This window comes from Triticum aestivum, chromosome 7B (assembly GCF_018294505.1).
Source record: "Triticum aestivum cultivar Chinese Spring chromosome 7B, IWGSC CS RefSeq v2.1, whole genome shotgun sequence".
In the NCBI taxonomy this organism is placed as follows: domain Eukaryota; kingdom Viridiplantae; phylum Streptophyta; class Magnoliopsida; order Poales; family Poaceae; genus Triticum; species Triticum aestivum.
The window spans coordinates 672,573,704-672,591,318 of record NC_057813.1 but is presented as its reverse complement, the minus strand read 5'-3'; positions in this window follow the sequence as shown (position 1 = coordinate 672,591,318).

Genomic DNA, 17,615 nt, shown 5'->3' with positions numbered 1-17,615 from the left:
ATCAATGATGTTCTTGTTGTTGCAAATAGGAATTATGTGCCTGTAGATTTTATCATTCTTGATATAGATTGCAATCTTTCATGTCCTATTATTCCTGGTAGACCTTTCTTTACAACGACTGGTGCAATTATTAATATGAAGGAAGGGAATATTAGATTCCAATTTACATTAAGGAAAGGCATGGAACACTTCCCTAGAAAGAAAGTCAAATTACCTTATGAATCTATTATGCGTGCCACTTATGATTTGAATACCAAAGAAGGCAATACTTAGATCTATTCTCGCTTTTATGCCTAGATAGGGGCGTTAAACGATAGCGCTTGTTGGGAGGCAACCCAATTTTATTTTTGGTTACTTGCTTTTTTCTTATGTTTAGTAATAAATATTTCATCTAGCCTCTGTTTAGATGTGGTTTTATGTTTCAATTAGTGATTGTGCCAAGTAGAACCTATAGGATAACCTACGGTGATAGTTAATTTGATTCTGCTGAAAAACAACAACTTTTGCACGAACGAGAATAATTTTAGTAAATCACAGAAACTTGTTTTTGAGTTTATTATTTTTGAAGTAGATCAATAGACAAATTTCCTGGGACTTCCTATTATGGTAGGATGTTTAGAGTTCCAGAAGTATACGAAAGTTACAGATTGTTATAGACTGTTCTGATTTTGACAAATTCTGTTTTTCATGTGTTGTTTGCTTATTTTGATGCAACTATGGCTAGTATCGGGGGGTATGAACCATAGAGAAGTTGGAATACAGTATGTTTAACACCAATATAAATAAAGAATGAGTTCATTACAGTACCTTATGTGGTGGTTTTTATTTCTTGCACTAACGGAGCTTATGAGATTTCCTGTTGAGTTTTGTGTTGTGAAGTTTTCAAGTTTTGGGTAAAGATTTGATGGACTATGGAATAAGGAGTGGCAAGAGCCTAAGCTTGGGGATGCCCATGGCACCCCAAGATATTCAAGGACAACTAGAATCCTAATCTTGGGGATGCCCCGGAAGGCATCCCCTCTTTCGTCTTCGTCTATCGGTAACTTTACTTGGAGCTATATTTTTATTCGCCACATGATATGTGTTTTGCTTGGAGCGTCTTGTATGATATGAGTCTTTGATTTTAGTTTACCACAATCATCGTTGATGTACACACCTTTTGAGAGAGAGACACATGATTTGGAATTTATTAGAATACTCTATGTGCTTCACTTATATCTTTTGAGCTAGATAATTTTGCTCTAGTGCTTCACTTATATCTTTTTAGAGCACGGTGGTGGCTTAATTTTGTAGAAATTATTGATCTCTCATGCTTCACTTATATCATTTTGAGAGTCTTTTATAACAGCATGGTATTTGCTATGGTTATAAAATTGGTCCTAGAATGATGAGCATCCAAGTTGGGTATAATAAAAACTATCATAGAAAGTGCATTAAACACTATGATCAATTTGATGCTTGATAATTGTTTTGAGATATAAAGGTGGTAATGTTAGAGTCATGATAGTTGGGTAATTATAAAACTAAGAAATACTTGTGTTGAAGTTGGCAAGTCCCGTAGCATGCACGTATGGTAAAAGTTGTGTGACAAATTTGTTGCATGGGGTGCTCTTTTAATTGTCTTCCTTATGTGTGGAGGTCGGGATCGCGTGATGGTTAACTCCTACCAACCCTTCCCCTAGGAGCATGCGTAGTAGTACTTTGCTTCGAAGGCAAGTAGACTTTTGCAATAAGTATATGAGTTCTTTATGACTAATGTGAGTCCATGGATTATACGCACTCTCACCCTTCCACCATTGCTAGCCTCTATTATGACGCGCAACTTTCGTCGGTATCATGCACCCACCATTTACCTTCCTCAAAACAGCCACCATACCTACCTATTATGGCATTTCCATAGCCATTCCAAGATATATTGCCATGCAACTTTCCACCGTTCCGTTTATTATGACACGCCCCATCATTGTCATATTGCTCTTTGCATGATCATGTAGTTGACATCGTATTTGTGGCAAGGCCACCTCTATAATTTTTCATACATGTCACTCTTGGTTCATTGCATATCCCGGTACACTGCCGGAGGCATTCACATAGAGTCATATTTTGTTCTAAGTATTGAGTTGTAATTCTTGAGTTGTAAATCAATAAAAGTGTGATGATCTCCATTATTAGAGCATTGTCCCAAGTGAGGAAAGGATGATGAAGACTATGATTCCCCCACAAGTTGGGATGACACTTTGGACTTTATAAAAATAAAAGAGGCCAAAGAAGCCCATAAAAAAAGAGGCCAAATAAGCCAACCAAATAAAAAAAGAAAAAAAGGGAAAGAAAAAATGAGAGAAAAAGAGAGAAGAGGCAATGCTACTATCCTTCTTCCACACTTGTGCTTCAAAGTGGCACCATGATCTTCATGATAGAGAGTCTCCTATGTTGTCACTTTCATATACTAGTGGGAATTTTTCATTATAGAACTTGGCGTGTATATTCTAATGATGGGCTTCCTCAAAATGCCCTAGGTCTTCGTGAGCAAGCAAGTTGGATGCACACCCACTTAGTTTCTTTTTGAGCTTTCATACACTTATAGCTCTAGTGCATCCGTTGCATGGCAATCCCTACACACTCACATTGATATCTATTAATGGGCATATCCATAGCCCGTTGATACGCCTAGTTGATGTGAGACTATCTTCTGCATTTTTGTCTTCACAACCACCACCCTATTCCACATATAGTGATATGTCCATGGCTTGTGCTCATGTATTGCGTAAGAGTTGAAAAAGCTGAAGCGCGTTAAAAAGTATGAACCAATTGCTTGGCTGAAACCGGGGTTGTGCATGATGGGAGTATTTTGTCTAATGAAAATGAAGCATGGCCTAACAATATGATTTTGTAGGGATAATCTTTCTTTGGCTATGCTATTTTGATAAGACATGATTACTTGTTAGTATGCTTGAAATATTACTATTTTTATGTTTTATGAATTTTATCTTGAATCATTTGGATCTGAACATGCCACAATAAAGAAAATTACATTGAGAATTATGCTAGGTAGCATTCCACATCACAAATTCTGTTTTTATCATTTACCTACTCGAGGACGAGCAGGAATTAAGCTTGGGGATGCTTGATACGTCTCCAACGTATCTATAAATTTTGATTGTCCCATGCTATTATATTACCCGTTTTGGATGTTTATGAGCTTTACTCTACACTTTTATATCATTTTTGGGACTAAACTACTAACCGGAGGCCCATCCCGAATTGCTGTTTTTTTGCCTATTTCAGTGTTTCAAAGGAAAGGAATATCAAACGGAGTCCAAACGGAATGAAACCTTCGGGAACGATCTTTTTGGAACAAACACAATCCAGGAGACTTGGAGTGGACATCAAGAAGTAAACGAGGCATCCACGAGGGTGCCCGACGGGCTCTAGGGGGTGGGTGCACCCCCCACCTTCGTTGACCCCTCGTGGCTCCCCTGACCTACCTCCTTTGCCTATATATATACACGTACCCCGAAAACATCCAGGAGCACCACGAAAAACTATTTCCGCCGCCGCAACCTTCAGTATCCGCGAGATCCCATCCTGGAGCCTTTGCCAGTGCTCCGCCGCAGGGGGCATTGACCATGGAGGGCCTCTACATCATATCGAAGGCCTCTCCGATGAGTTGTGAGTAGTTTACCACAGACCTTCGGGTCCATAGTTATTAGCTAGATGGCTTCTTCTCTCTCTTTGAACCTCAATAGAAAGTTCTCCTCGATCTTCTTGGAGATCTATTCGATGTAACTCTTTTTGCGGTGTGTTTGTCGAGATCCAATGAATTGTGGGTTTATGATCATGTTTATCTATGAGAAATAATTGAATCTTCTCTGAATTCTTTTATGTGTGATTGGTTATCTTTCCAAGTCTCTTCGAATTATCAGTTTGGTTTGGCCTACTAGATTGATCTTTCTTGCAATGGGAGAAGTGCTTAGCTTTGGGTTCAATCTTGCGGTGTCCTTTCCCAGTGACAACAGGGGTAGCAAGGCACATATTGTATTGTTGCCATCGAGGATAAAAAGATGGGGTTTATATCATATTGCTTGAGTTTATCCCTCTACATCATGTCATCTTGCTTAATGCATTACTCTGTTCTTCATGAACTTAATACTCTAGATGCAGGCAGGAGTCGGTCGATGTGTGGAGTAATAGTAGTAGATGCAGAATCATTTCGATCTACTTGTTGTGGACATGATACCTATATACATGATCATGCCTAGGTAATCTCATAACTAGGCACTTTTCTATGAATTGCTCGACAGTAATTTGTTCACCCACAGTAATACTTATGCTATCTTGAGAGAAGCCACTAGTGAAACTTATGGCCCCCAGCTCTATCTTTTATCATATGAGTTTTCCATCTACTTTTATTTGCATCTTTACTTTCCAATCTATATCATAAAAATACCAAAAAAATATCTTATCTTATTATCTCTATCAGATCTCACTTTTGCAAGTTACCGTGAAGGGATTGACAACCCCTTTATCGCGTTGGTTGCGAGGTTCTTGTTTGTTTGTGTAGGTACGAGGGACTTTTGAGGAGCCTCCTACTGGATTGATTCCTTGGTTCTCAAAAACTGAGGGAAATACTTACGCTATTTTGTTGCATCACCCTTTCCTCTTCAAGCGAAAACCAACGCAGTGCTCAAGAGGTAGCAATGCCCAAGGCAACCCAAGGTAAAAATCAAGGACAACCAAAAGCCTAAGCTTGGGGATGCCCCGGAAAGCATCCCCTCTTTCGTCTTCATCTATCTGTAACTTTACTTGAGGCTATATTTGTATTCACCACATGATATGTGTTTTGCTTGGAGCGTCTTGTCTGATTTGAGTCTTTGATTTTTAGTTTACCACAATCATCCTTGTTGTACACACCTTTTGGGAGAGACACGCATGAATCGGGATTTATTAGAATACTCTATGTGCTTTACTTATATCTTTTGAGCTAGACAATATTGCTCTAGTGCTTCACTTATATCTTTTTAGAGCACGGCGGTGGTTTTATTTTATAGAAAATATTGAACTCTCATGCTTCACTTATATTATTTTGAGAGTCTTTTAGAACAGCATGATAATTTGCTTTGGTTATAAAATTAGTCCTAATATGATGGGCATCCAAGATGGGTATAATAAAAACTTTCATATGTAGTGCATTGAATACTATGAGAAGTTTGATTCTTTATGATTGTTTTGAGATATGAAGATGGTGATATTAGAGTCATGCTAGTAGAGTACTTATGAATTTAAGAGATACTTGTGTTAAAGTTTGTGATTCCCATAGCATGCACGTATGGTGAACCGTTATGTGATGAAGTTGGAGCATGATTTATTTATTGATTGTCTTCCTTATGAGTGGCGGTCGGGGACGAGCGATGGTCTTTTCCTACCAATCTATTCCCCTAGGAGCATGCGTGTAGTACTTCGTTTCAATAACTAATAGATTTTTGCAATAAGTATGTGAGTTCTTTATGACTAATGTTGAGTCCATGGATTATACGCGCTCTCGCCCTTCCACCATTGCTAGCCTCTCTTGTGTCGCGCAACATTCGCCAGTACCATACACCCACCATATACCTTCCTCAAAACAGCCACCATACCTACCTACTATGGCATTTCCATAGCCATTCCGAGATATATTTCCATGCAACCTTCCACCGTTCCGTTTACTATGACACACTCCATCATTGTCGTATTGCTTTGCATGATCATGTAGTTGACATCGTATTTGTGGCAAAGCCACCGTTCATAATTCTTTCATACATGTCACTCTTGAATCATTGCACATCCCGGTACACCGCCGGAGGCATTCACACAGAGTCATATTTTGTTCTAAGTATTGAGCTCTAATTCTTGAGTTGTAAATAAAAATGTGATGGTCTTCATTATTAGAGCATTGTCCCATGTGAGGAAAGGATGATGGAGACTATGATTCCCCCACAAGTCGGGATGAGACTCCGGACGGAAAAAAAGAGGCCATAAAAAAAGAGAGAAGGCCATAATAAAAAAAATAAAAAAATGAGAGAAAAAGAGAGAAGGGGCAATGCTACTATCCTTTTTCCACACTTGTGCTTCAAAGTGGAACCATGATCTTCATGATAGAGAGTCTCCTACGTTGTCACTTTCATATACTAGTGGGAATTTTTCATTATAGAACTTGGCTTGTATATTCCAATGATGGGCTTCCTCAAAATGCCCTAGGTCTTCGTGAGCAAGCAAGTTGGATGCACACCGACTTAGTTTCTTTTTAAGCTTTCATACACTTATAGCTCTAGTGCATCCGTTGCATGGCAATCCCTACTCACTCACATTCATATCTATTGATGGGCATCTCCATAGCCCGTTGATACGCCTAGTTGATGTGAGACTATCTTCTCCTTTTTGTCTTCTCCACAACCACCATTCTGTTCCGCCTATAGTGCTATGTCCATGGCTCACGCTCATGTATTGTGTGAAGATTGAAAAAGTTTGAGAACATCAAAAGTATGAAACAATTGCTTGGCTTGACATCGGGGTTGTGCATGATTAAATATTTTGTGTGATGAAGATAGAGCATAGCCAGACTATATGATTTTTTAGGGATAGCTTTCTTTGGCCATGTTATTTTGATAAGACATGATTGCTTTGTTCGTATGCTTGAAGTATTATTGTTTTAATGTCAGTATTAAACTTTTGTCTTGAATCTTTCGGGTCTAAACATTCATGCCACAATAAAGAAAATTACATTGATAAATATGTTAGGTAGCATTTCACATCAAAAATTCTGTTTTTATCATTTACCTACCTGAGGACGAGCAGGAATTAAGCTTGGGAATGCTTGATACATCTCCAACGTATCTGTAATTTTTTATTGTTCCATGCTATTATATTATATGTTTTGGATGTTAATGGGCCTTAATAAGCTATTTTATATTATTTTTGGGACTAACCTATTAACCGAGGGGCCAGTACCAGTCTCTGTTTTTTTTGCCTATTTTAGTGTTTTGCAGAAAAGGAATACCAAACGGAGCCCAAACGGAATGAAACCTTCGCGATGATCTTTCTTGGACCGAAAGCAAACCAGAAGACTTGGTGATGAAGTCGGAGAGGCAACGAGGTGGCCACGAGGCAGGACGGCGCGCACGGAGGGGTAGGCGCGCCCCCACCATCATGGGCCCCTCGTAGCTCCCGTGACCTAGTTCCTTCACCTATATATACTCTTATACCCAAAAAACATTAGGGGAGCCACGAAACCACTTTTCCACTGCCGCAACCTTCTGTACCCGTGAGATCCCATCTTGGGGCCTTTTCCGGCAATCTGCCGGAGGGGGATTCGATTAATGAGGGCTTCTACATCAACACCATTACCTCTCCAATGAAGCGTGAGAAGTTTACCGCAGACTTTCGGGTCCATAGTTATTAGCTAGATGGATTCTTCTCTCTCTTTGATTCTCAATACCAAGTTCTCTTCGATGTTCTTGGAGATTTATTCAATGTAATACTCTTTTGTGATGTGTTTGCTGAGATCCGGTGAATTGTGGATGTATGATCAAGATTATCTATGAATATTATTTGGTTCTTCTCTGAATTCTTATATGCATGATTTGATATCTTTGCAAGTCTCTTCGAATTATCGGTTTAGTTTGGCCTACTAGATTGATCTTTCTTGCAATGGGAGAAGTGCTTAGCTTAGTTCAATCTTGCGATGTCCTTTCCCTATGACAATAGAGGCAGCAAGGCACGTATTGTATTGTTGCCATTGAGGATAACAAGATGGGGTTTTTATCATATTGCTTGAGTTAATTCCTCTACATCATGTCATCTTTCTTAATGCGTTACTCCGTTCTTTATGACCTTAATACTCTAGATGCATGCTGGATAGCGGCCGATTTATGGAGTAATAGTAGTAGATGCAGGCAGGAATCGGTCTACTTCACACGGACGTGATGCCTATGTTCATGATCATTGCCTTAGATGTCATCATAATCATGCGCTTTTCTATCAATTGCTCAGCACTAATTCGTTCACCCACCATAATATATGCTATCTCGAGAGAAGCCACTAGTGAAACCTATGGCCCCCGGGTCTCTTTTCCATTATATTGAATCTCATTTACATCTTGCGAGTTTCCGATTTACTATTTTGCAATCTTTACTTTCCAATCTATAACCAAAAATACCAAAAAAAATTTACTTTATTATCGATCGTGAAGGGATTGACAACTCCTTTATCGCGTTGGTTGCAAGTTCTTGATTGTTTTTGCAGGTATTCGGTGACTTGTGCGTCGTCTCCTACTGGATTGATACCTTGGTTCTCAAAACTGAGGGAAATACTTATGCTACTTTGCTGCATCACCCTTTCCTCTTCAAGGGAAAACCAACGCAAGCTCAAGAGGTAGCAGCGGGGTTCTCTCTTGTGATGTTATAGTTTGACGTGTGCTGCAACTACTTTGGTCTTCCTCTTCGATTGGTAAAAAAATTCTCTAGAATATCTTCTATTTGAGCTAAGCAGAGTCATTTCCTATACAACATCTTTAGTTAAAATGATAATTGGCCAAAAAATAAGAATGTTTGTTTTGCTTCTTTTAATTTTAGTTCTCGTTATCAGATTTTTCTTTTTCCCATAGAAGCACCTTGATTCCTTGCTCCTTGTGTTAAAAAATTGTGGTCATGCAACCTATAGCATTATTATATCCTATGTTCACAATTTATTTAATGGGGTAATCCAAACTATCACTAGCATGCACTGATTTATTTTCGTGTACCATGGGGGCGAAGTTTGTTCTTGAACACCCACTTGCCGGAGATGATGTTGGTGTTGCGCAAACAGGGAACAAACTGCCATGTATGATTGCGCTGCAAGGCATGAAACTCCTTCTGCGTGGCCACTCGAGCGGAGGTGGGAAACGACGAGGGTGCAGAGGTGGAGTTCGCACACAAATACTCGTCAGTGGGATAGCGGGAGTTCATCGGTGGGCGATGGATTGGAGGCGACCCGCCGGCGGCGGGCCCGGCCCGGCAGGAGCGGGTGATGGCATATCCATCAAGGAAGAGCCCCACGCGTGAGCCAGAATCATCGGGCGACGTGGCAGGCAGTGCAGAGGCCGGGCTGGACATGGAGGCCGGCGTTACCGCAGCCGAACCATCCGACGCTGGCGGATGTAGAGGTCGGGCCAAACGAAGAGTTAGGTCCGGACGAGGAGGCCGACGTCACCGTAGCTGAACCAGTCGGTGCTAGTGGTGTAGAGGTCAGGCCGAACGAGGAGTCCAGGACGGATGGGGAGGCTGGGGCCACATCTGGCGCCAAAGGCACCGCCCCACGAGGCAACCGAGGCGGGCACCAATAGCCCGGCGCGAGGATGGCCGACCACGACTTATTTAATTGAAAAAATACACTACGAATACATTATTACTATTCATTTATCCAAGAAAGTAAACATTTAGGACGCTGATAACGCCCACACGTGTGGCATACTAGACATCCACCCAGACGTCGTGTGTGGCGTAAGCAGGAGGCAGTGCACCCGGGCTATGTGTGGGAGAAACTAGAACTGCCCACACGTGTGGTTGCATCTACTTCATGCCACACGCCCAACAAACTACTACTCATCGTCATCCCGCGCGTGTGGCACAAAGCAAATCTGCCCACACGTCCTGGCGCACCCGTGGGATGACACTTTAGTTACCCTGGGGGATGGCAACTTTAGTCACCCAGGATGGCGAATGTAGTTGCCATGTCTAAGTAACAAAAAAATAAATCATAAAAAAAACTTAACCTTTTAGTCCCGGTTGGTATTACCAACCGGGACTAAAGGTATCCCAACCCCCGGCCGCGCACTCGTGCCATGTGATGGGTCATTAGTGCCGGTTCGTGCTGAACTGGTACTAAAGGGGGGGGGGCTTTACTCCCCACCCTTTTGTGTCGGTTCCAGAACCGGCACTAAAGGGGCCTCACGAACTGGGACTATATCCCTTTTCTGCACTAGTGGTAGTTGTCGCGTGTATTCGAACCATAGTTGCCATGTGTGATAAACTACTTGCCCTGCGTGGTCAAACAATAATTGCCATGTATGATTAACTAGTTGCCACATGTGGTCCAACCATAGTTGCCATGTATGGTAATCACAGTTGTCATGTGTGTTTCGTTGCCAGTTACGCACAACTGCACTTGCCATCTAGCAACGAATCATAGTTGCCATGTGTATTTACCTAGTTGCAATGTACGCGGAACTGCAGTTTCCATCTAACAACATACGAGCGTCGTGTGGGTGAAGAGCAGTTCGCCCACACACGGGTGGACTAGATGGTGACTCTGTGGGCAGAAACTGGTTCGCCCACACTGCGCAGCCGGCAAGCGCGTGTTTCCGGTCGTGTGGACGAACTCTCCAGTGCCCGCACACACGATGATGCCCATGTGACACTGAAAATCTAACAGATTCCTTTAGGATTCGTGCAAAAAAGAATCAACGTGTATCAACGCGTGTGGGCAAAGTACAAACATGCCACACATGTGGGCGTTATCATTTGGCAACATTTATTAATATTTTATAAGAGACATATATACTCATGGTCGCCATGACTCTCAAGGCTTCTTGATTTTCTACTACAACAAGGTTTGCCTGGTGAAGGAGGGGTGATTATGGCAGGGTACCTTCAGCTCGCTCCAGTGCTTGTAATCATCCTATATAGTCTACAGACATTGATGCACTATACATTTAACTGCTTCTTGTGTTCTTTGTACTATGATTATGTTTGATGAATAGTTCGAAACTTTTTCCCGCAAAATAAAAATTAAAATATTTGGAGACCATATGTGCAATGTGATATATATGAGATTATCAATCCCAACGCGACTCTCCTTTTTCCGTAATAATAAATCTAGGATGTTAGGCCATTTCTTGCAAAACTCCCCAAAATTTTAAACTCTTCGGGGAAAACAGCCTCTAATTCATTTTTAGGAGTTAAGCCGAAAATCTTCTATACCTACCCACTTCAATATCCATGGGCAAAAATTGACACACATGCTCACACCCATCGGGTATCCTATACTCAATGGGTACAGTATTTATCATTTACATTTTGAATATTTCTGTAGCCCCAGTTTTTTGTTTTCTACTGTATTTCCTAACAGAGATGCAGTGAGGCTTGGGCGGGGGGAGATCTAGACAGAGTGTGAGCTTGGGCGGGGGAAAAGAAAGGATGCAATAGAGGGAGTGGAGATCAGAAACCATGGAATGAGGACGTTGAGCCGATGCTCGAGGAGAATCATATAAGAAATAATCAGGAGTGGGACCTGGCTAGGGTCTAAAGTTGGTTAGGAGCGGAACTATTATCTACTCTAGTGTTGTAGGATGGACTTGTGGGCGACAGGCTCATAAATTGGACCTTAATTTTGTGTGGCATTAGAGTGCACAACACCAGTTGCAAGACTAACCTTTTAGAACACCATTAGTATTTTAGTACTATAATATCAAAGTAACAAACACAAACTACATGACCATCACTAGAGGTTTCTTTTTTGCGGAAAAGCTTTCAATCTATTCATCTTCAATCATGATAGTACAACGAACACCAGAAATGAAAATTACATCCAGATCCGTAGACCACCTAGCGACAACTACAAGCACTGAAGTGAGCCGAAGGCGCGCCGCCATCATCGCCCCTCTATCGCCGGAGTCGGGCACCATCACTGGAGGTTTATTCTCGTGCCGGCACAAATACAAGCATGTCACTAGTGATTTTTACATAATTTTGGCCATCAGTTGCGCCCTCCACCAACAGGTTATCGACTGCCCATCGATGGTGTGATGCACTAGTGGCATGCATGCCTAAATGGGCTCGACACTAGTGATCGATCAAGGGTATTTCTAGTGTCCCCTTATCTTTCAAACCTAATCAAGGTAAGATGTCTTGGATATGTTTCATTTGTTGCAATTCAATACTTATCACTCAGCAACTCTAATATGACATTGGTTAATCATGGCAAGTAGCTAGATACGATTACGGATTTTATAGGAGATACGCTCGGCCCACAACTCTCTCCATATAAGTAGTATCAAAATACAAGATGTTAATGACTAAAAGAACATATGTACGCATATTACAAAAATAACCTCCACGCATATGAAAACCGATGTTCATGTTTCTCAGGAAAATAATTAAACCAAAAAATCAGACATTAAAAGAGTCGAGCCCAAGAAAATGAAGCCGCTCAAAACTAAGTTGTGCCTAGGCCAGTTGGCCACTCTCCCGTGCTTTCAAGTGGAAAACCCTATATGATGCTCGTCGCGCCAAATTGTTGTTGGAACATACAGAGTGATCCAGGTAGGACGACCTATTTTGATATTTCTAAGATGTGTGCATTGGTTCTGGTTTTGGGAACCTACTTTTAGAAGGTATCAGCAGGTTTTTACCGGTTTTGGTAACTATTTGAGAAGGTTCCCATATCGGTTTTTCTTCTTCTCTAATTTTTTTCTTTCTATTTTTAATTTTCTTCTTTTTGAGTGATTTTAATAAATTCAAAATTTTCAGAAAAAATCAGTCAATTTTTAAAAAATAAAAAAATTGTTCACTTTTGCCAAAAAATCATCATTCCAAAAATGCGATCAAGTTTTTCAGAAATTATTCACATTTAAAAAATGTTCATAAATTTTAAATAATGTCTTCTTTTAAAAAATAATTGCTCCAAAAACATCACAATTTAAAATTTGTTTGTGGTTTCCGAAAAATGTTTGTGAAATTCAAAAAAGTTTGCAATTTGAAATTTTGTTTGTGTTTTCAAAGAATATTTTTTTGTATTTCTAATATTTTTGTCATTTTAAAGTTTGCTCAAGTTTTTTGAATAATAATCTCATTTCTACAAAAGATTTAGAATTTCAAAAAATGTTTTTTGGTTTTCCAAAAAATCTCAGTTTTTCTCTAAAGATGACCACTGTAGTAAACGAGATCGAGTAATTATGTGTTGCGGTAATCAAGATACAATGTCACACTATAGTAGAACCTCGCTCCAATGGGCCAGGGGCCCAGTGGGATGCCTTGTGGGACTCGTTGTTGTTGGACGCAGTGAGCGTCCCATCTATTTGGATCATCTGCTTCTCAAAGAAAACATAATTAGTTCATCTTTCTCCAGAGTACATCATCTCTCCCCAACAACTCTTCTCTCTCTCCCATAGACATAATCTCCTTTAGTTCTTCCCCGCAAACCATATACCTATGTAAAAAGACCTCTTCTCAGTCACAAGCATACCCATGTTCCATTGATAGGTTTGTGTTACTCTGAGGATGAAGTATGAAAAACGAGGTTGCCGCTCCTCGCGATTCTAAATTATCGATAATAACGAGAATTCTTGCTTCCATTGATACTCAGTTCTTGCACATGCTAGTGCAAGAAAGGAACAACAATGACCTCCTCCTCCTCCTCCTCCTCCTCCTCCTCCTCCTATTGTTGTTTTTATTTATGCTGGAAATGCAAAAGACTCTACCATCCAAATTATTAATTTACTCTACGAACTACTTGTATTAGGTGTGTTGGGGACACATCAAACTACTTGTATTTTGATTGTAGGGTTGCTTGAGAGTGGAATACTTTCAACCTATGCCTCTGTTGGATTGATAAATCTTAGATAATCCACTTGAGAGTCAATGTTGTCCTATAATCCGCTGAGCTTGGAAGACCAACAAAGTCTACAATAATAGAAGTGCATAGTAGACACCAGTAGGCAAGCTACCAAAGCGACTAGCTTCTAACAGAAGCATAGCTTTGTGAAAAGCTTCTGAGGCATGGCTCTGCTTTCGAGAAAGATGTAGATCTTATTATTTGACAATATGAAAGTCTTTGTCATAAAGGTACATAAAAAATAAAACAATAACAAATCTTGGAAATTAATACTTCAGTATTGTTCTACAGCAAGAAGAGGCAATACATAAGTATTATTCATAAAGGCAATGCATGAGATATATCTACACACCACATTGAACTTCATACATGACATGTCTCTACTCACCACACCTAGAAACTAAATACTAAATAGTTCAATACTTCACTACACTCTTGACCAGGAAGTTCTAGCTCTACATAAGTGAGACAACATAACAAAGGTAGAAGCTACCAGATTCATGCCCACTAAGAAAACCTCTTCTTATTTAGATCCCCAAGTCCGCCACTTGTGGGATCCTTTTGTAGTATTTTTAACCTTGTTCATTCAATTTTGTTTTCCTTATTTGTTTTTACATAATTATTTAGAACTTGCTTGAAAGGATGGGCTTATCTCTGGAGCAAGGTTATCAGAATCGCGATTCTGCTGTACAACGACTTTGATCCAAACTAATCCCTCTGATTCTATGATTCTTGTTCATAGAATCTACATTTCTATGATCCTGGTAGTTAAAATTTTATGATTTGCGACCCTACCACCAAAGCTCTGATCTGATTCAAAATTGTGATTCTAATAATCTTGCTCTGGAGGGTGTGCACCCTCTCTTCTTTTTTTCGGGAAAGATGAGCTTGTTATTTTCGGTATGTATTATGGCATTGACACATTTAGTACATAACATGGTATAGTTGAATTTGTTTTTTTAGTATCACCCTCATTCACACATTTGTCGATCGCTTGCAACTAGAGAGAGGGCACAATAATTGCACTTTGTTTTAACCCTAACATCATTAACACCAAAATCCTTATTAGGGGCAAGGTGTACTTTCAATAAGAGGTAGAGAATATCTCATGTGCACGCACTCCCGAAGGCGAGAGGCTGTGAGGCTCCAGCGGGGACATATAGAGAGAGTGCGGGCATGGGCGTGGGAAAGAGAGGATACAGTAGAGGGAGCGGGGAGAAGAAACCAAGGGTGGAATGAGGCGATTGAGCCGGGAATGTAGGAGAAGGATAGAATAACTTTGAAATGCATGTGAAGACATAAAGTATTTGTTTGGATAATGCTCAATGACCATCTCAACACTCGTGACATGCTTCGACGAAGGAACTTCCACATTAGTGATGATTTCACATGTTTATTTTGTTCTTCTCGCATGGATGAGACCAGAACACGCTTATTTTTTGAATGCACTTTTAGTATTGAGTATTGGTCTATCCTTAATATATCATGGAATTCAGAGTTGGATCTCCAATGTTTGATTGATCATGTGGCTCGACATTGGCACCAACATCTCTTCAAAGAGATCTTGGAGAATATTTGGAAACAAAGGAATCATTGTTATTTTGAGAGTATTCCTCTTTGCAAGGACAATTTGTTGATTCTCTTTAGGCAGGACCTCACTATTCTTGTTGATGGTTAATCCCTCCCTTCAAGATTTTTTGGTCACATTTTCTAGGTCCTTGCGTAGCTATTACTATGATCCTTAGGACCCTTTCTCTTGGGACAAAAGGCCCCTTGTGATGTGAACATTGTAACTGGTAGGATCAAGTACTCTACCAGGTCTAGGGCGTAGGTGGTAAGGGAAGGATGGAGGGAGACGTGGCGAGGATCGGGCGCGCCGGCGGCAGGGCACCGTCGCGGCTAAGAGAGGGGCGGTGGCTAGGGCTGTTGGCGGCTAGGGTTCCGGCTCCTCAGGGAGCCGGGTAATAGGAGATAATATTCTTCTTATTGCTTGCCTTCAAAAAGAGTCTTACAACCTATATTTATATCCTAGATAACTTGTAGAAGAATCAACCTAAGATAACTTGCCTAATCTGAAAATAAAAACTAAGATAACTTGCGGGCCTAAGCCGGCCGGCCATAACACTTCTCCCCGCCTGCACAAACAGCTCGTCCTCGAGCTGCAAGGTGGGGAAGCGCTTGCTTGAACTCTTCGAGGTAATCAACCAGCGTCAAACACCTTCTTGACATCTGGGGCGGCCAGGTCAGCGGCGACGACGTCCTCCGGAATGTAGTCTGCCACCTCCAGGTAGAAGAGTCGCGGGCAGGCGTGGCCGGGCTTGTAGGGTTCGTCGCAGTTGAAGCACAACCCTTGGCGGCGACGCTCGAGTATCTCAGCTGGGGTGAGCCGGCGGAACGGGCGCCCCGCGGTCGCGGCAAGGGGTGCCACAGAAGCCTGCACAGGCCGACCCTGCGCGGAATCCGGTCCGGGTAGCGACCCAGTAGTCTGGTACGGTGATTCCTGCTGGATGGCCACCGCGCGGCACTCGAACGCGCGGGTGTAATACATGGCCGACTGGAGATCCTGGGGTCCCCGAAGCTCCACGTCCATGCGGATATGGTCCAGTAGACCGCCCACAAATAACTCGGTGCGCTGAGTGGCGGAGACGCCCGGCGCGTGGCACACCAGGGCCTGGAAGCGGTCGGCGTAATCCTGCACCGTGGATTTGAAAGGTAAGCGGCCGAGGGCCGCCAGTCGGCTCCCGCGGATAGGAGGCCCGAACCGGAGGAGACAGAGCTCCCGGAAGCGCTCCCATGGTGGCATGCCGCCCTCGTCCTGCTCGAGGGCGTAGTACCAGGTCTGCGCTGCGCCTCGAAGATGATAGGACGCGAGCCAGGTGCGATCCGAAGCGAGCGTCCGCTGCCCTCGAAAGAACTGCTCGCACTGGTTGAGCCAGTTGAGGGGGTCCTTCGTGCCCTCGTAGGTGGCGAAGTCCAGTTTGGCGAAGCGAGGGGGTGTCGGCCCGCCGTGCCCGGGGGCGGCCGTAGTTGCCGCCGGCGCGTATGCTGGGTCGGGAAGCGTCGGGGCATAGTTCGCCGAGCTGGAGGGGTGATCAAACCGCAGGGAGGGCGTCGGGTGTTCCGGCGCCGTGGAGTAGACCGGCCCCGAAGACGCCGGTCGCCCAAGCGGGGATCGGCGATGGTGACGGTGGAAACTGCACCTGGTGCAGGGGCCGGCCCGTAGCCCTAGGCGCGGGTGGTGGTACTATCGATGGCGGCGGCGCCTGGTGGAGCTGCACCGGCGCCTGCGGCGTGGGGGCCGGCGGTGACGCCGGAAGAAGCTGTTGGGTCTGGCCCTGCTTCGAGGCGCCGGTGCCCAGGTTAGGGCTGGGCGGGGCCGGTGGAGGACCCTGCTCCAAGGCCGCTGGAAGGTAGGGCGCGACGGAGGACGGCGCGGCCGGCGCGGTCCAGGTGGGCCACTGCGGCCCCGTGGTGGCGAGAAGTGGCGGGGCTGCCGGCGCGATCTGCGGCGGCCACTGCGCCTAAGGCGGCGATGCGGCCGCTGGGGCGGGAGCGCCGGGTAGCCTCCGGTGACGGCCCCCGGTGCCGAGTACCACGGAAGCGCCTGCTGACCCGCGGCCATGGCTGGATGGAGTCCGGTGATGGCCCCCGGTGCCGAGTACCACGGAAGCGCCTGCTGACCCGCGGCCATGGCTGGATGGAGTGGTAGGGGCGGCCCGTACGGACCTGCCAGGTAGAGGCGGATCCCTTGAACCGTGGTGACGAGGTCGTTGAGGACGCCCGTCATGGCCTCCGGCGTGAACTGTTGCGGCTGCGGGGGAGGTGATGGCGGCGGCGAGTGTTGGACGGGGGCCTATGGCTGCCCTTGGCCCAGCGTGGTGCCGGGTGCCGTTAGGACCGGCGCTGAGAGCGACGCAGTGGTGCCCGCCGAGAGCGAGGCCGTGACGCCCGGCGCAGAGGCGGCGGTGGTGGAGGAGTTGGCGGGCAGC